Below are 3,515 nucleotides of genomic sequence, written 5' to 3'. Positions count from 1 at the left end.
CAATGTTCTCAATTTCTTCTATTTTATGAATTAATAAACAATTCTAAAATAATCATTTGTATACCAAATTATGTTTCCACGCGAGGAACACACACACGAGTCGCAGAGGACATATTCGTTTGTTTACGCATCGATGACAACCGGCAGCAGGCGATTTTTGTTTATTGTTTTAAAAACCAAGAAAATTGATTTGTTCAATTTAATTTGTGTAGAGGGTTTGTGAGACGTAAGTAAATAATAGAAATTATAGCTAACCTAAAATTTTTGTTGAGTATAGGAGTAGGGTAAACAGGGGTATTTCCGACACTCTTCTAGTGAACGACACTGTGCAATGAAAATGCTTTTATTAGAATTTCAGAGATATAAAATAGATACTTGTAAATGAGTAAATATTCTATAATCTATGTAATTTGTATTTTAATATTTATTTAGTACAAAATTACTGAATTTATGTTAATTAAATAACATTTTTGTTGCCACCTACTGGAGGACATGTTGACACTATAAAAAATTAGTCATGTCATTCATTTGAGAGTCCCCTGAAAGTTAGAAGAAAAGGTATTTCTTATTTTATAGTACTTTTAGAAGTTAGATGATTATGTTTTGCAATATCATACCTTCAAAACTAGTGAACGACACCCAAAAAAAGGAAGTTTTTATGGTATAATACGCATTTTTTTATTGATACCCGTGTTGCTATGATTGCTATTTGCTTTCCTTATTTCTATCCTAGTGGGCACAAAGTTTGGCGACGTCTTTACGAAATCGTTACGACATCTTTATGATACCCTATGTCCATGTCGTTAAGGTGTCTTTACGATATCGTAAATAAGTCGCATGATCTGACGATGTCTTTACGATATCGCAAAGACACCGAAACGACATGGACATAGGATGTCTGAAGTTGTCGTAAAGATGTCGTAACGATGTCGTAAAGACGTCGCCAAATTTTTTGCCCACTGGGATGCCATCGTCTTTCAAGAGTCTTTAATGTTCAATATCTTTTTAATTTATTTTGCATTTTCGAACCTCAAAAATCAATCAACGACACCCCCGAATGTATTTGACAAATTCGTGAACTGATGAAATAAACATAACCACAGAATATCGAAGGTATTCCTTTTCGCCAAAACTTAGTCTTTTATTTTTAAAAAAACCCATAATTATACACAATGATGTTCCTTATTATCTAAAGAAACTAAATTGCATAATATTTATTACAGATAACTTTGTAATTTCTTTTAAATTCAAAATCAATAGCGGTGTCGTTCACTGAATGTTGGGCATGTAGGGTGTCGTTCACTGGAAACATGGTATCCTTCAATGAATTTGAATAAATTATTTTAAAATGAGTATAACTATACTTTGGCAAAGAATAATTATATTACTAGGTACTGTCTGAAAACTAAAAAATCTGCCCTTTCAGATGAATTAATCTTCGCTACCAAAAAATAAGCATATAAATTAATATTCTCCTTTTTATAAAATTTTTTTAACGTGTCGGTAATACCCATGTTTACTGTACATGAGACTTTCGTAATCAAAGTTATGCATGGAATTCAAGAAAAATGAGCAAGCATTTTTATCGGTGTGTGAAAGGACCAAAATAAATGTAAGACAAAATTCTGCCGTTATAAAATTTATTTAACAAAGAGATAAAGAAATCAAAGAAAATTTAAATTATCTTTCTAAAAGAAACACCTCCAATCTTCATGAAAATTTAGGCTCGCTTGCTAATTTATCAATGCTTTCGGCATCATCGGAAAAGTCACAATTTCACACAATTACATAAGTTACACAATTTACTTGCGAAAGTAACTTTTCACAATTGCCAGCGGACGAAAAGGTGTCATTTTTTTATATACTTTAATTTATATAAGCCTTTTAAAGCGCATTCGGTCAATTATTGAAAAGAAAAGGGAACAGAAATGTAAATTTTTGCAATAATTATATTATTAATTTTTTCATATTTTTTTAACTATTTTAATTTCAAAGTCTTTCTCCAAGAGAAATTATTGTATCTAATTTGTCGGCAAAATTTCAATCATTCTAATTTCTTTCTTTCCACATGAAACCGTGACGTTTACTTGCTCGTGATCCATGCAGTTACCGCATTCCTCTGTCTGCTATTAAGGATAACCATTTTAAAACAATCCTTTCTGCATGGAACTCATTATGTACACTAACAATGAAGAAAGATATATCGAATATGTGTGTACGCGCGCGCGCGTGTTTGTGTGTGCAAAAACTAATATCTAAGGCTACAGCATACGCTGCATTGATTGATGCTAGATATGCATATGTACAATATTTGTGGAGAAGAAAGAAATGAACAATATTTTAATTTCTTGTCCATTGTAAAAAGTATGCAAGTATTGCATTCATTATATTCTTAAATAATTGATCTTTTGAAACACCAGACTTTCCTTAACTAACATTTTTAAGCAATGATAAAAAACATGAGAACCAAATTTCTATTTTGATTAATCAGCAAATTAATATTCAAGATCAAAGTTTAAATTTGTACAGAATCTTTGACAAAGGAGATGAGGATTCCTTGTTTTTAAATTTGACAGATATTCAAATTCCTCATTCAGTCAGAGATTCTCAGATTAGGTAGAGGTTTCAGTAACCGTTTCAACCGAAACGAGGTATTACACTTGTCAAAGAGCTTTGTTGATAAAAATTGTCAGCACGTCATTCCATGATACCATGATACGAGTACAATTTGCATGAATGCTGATGAAGGCAATATTATTGTTTATATGGAAAAATCAGATAATGTTAGGGATATGGAGAATTTACTTTTCAATCATGATAATTTTGATTTATGAAATGCAAATGCTTTAAAACGATTAAAAAGAGAGACTTTCAAGATGCTTGACAATTGGAAAAAGAAAGGACTTTTAGTAAGATATAAGACTCCCTGTTTCTCCAATAAACTTTGCAACAAGAACGAGGGATTTTATATACTCCCGGATCACTGAGGGGTGCCTTTTTTGTCTTTAGGGTTATTTAGTAGTTGTCCTACTTTCGCAGGTAGTTAATATATGGTTTAAATGTTTTGTTCGTTGAGATTTCTTTCAGTTTGTTATGTTGCACCTTGGATGTAGGGTATGATTGTGGTCATTTTCCTCTCTTTCTTTAGTAGATTGTGTTAGTTTTTTTTTCTTCGTATTTTCTTATTGCTTTATCAATTTGTTTGTTTGTGTAATCATTCTGCATTAGGATTTGTTTAACGTTTTGTAATTCCTTTTGTAAGTTATTTTGATCAGTCATGGAGACAGCTCTATATACAAGGGAGTTGATGACCAATTGTTTTTGAGATGGGTGGTAGTGGAACGAGGCATGTAGGTATATGTTTGTATGGATGGGTTTTATGTAAATTTCATATCCTAACGTGTTATCAGATCTTTTGTAAACTACGAGGGTAGTTCAATAAGTCCTTAGAATGACCAACAGATGGCGCGCGAATCGCTCCAAATCATCTGTTTTCAGTCAGCACCACTCCCGAC

The sequence above is a fragment of the Belonocnema kinseyi genome, chromosome 3, assembly GCF_010883055.1.
Source record: "Belonocnema kinseyi isolate 2016_QV_RU_SX_M_011 chromosome 3, B_treatae_v1, whole genome shotgun sequence".
Classification (NCBI taxonomy): Eukaryota; Metazoa; Arthropoda; class Insecta; order Hymenoptera; family Cynipidae; genus Belonocnema; species Belonocnema kinseyi.
The sequence above is the reverse complement of the archived record's forward strand: the minus strand, read 5'-3'. Positions refer to the sequence as shown.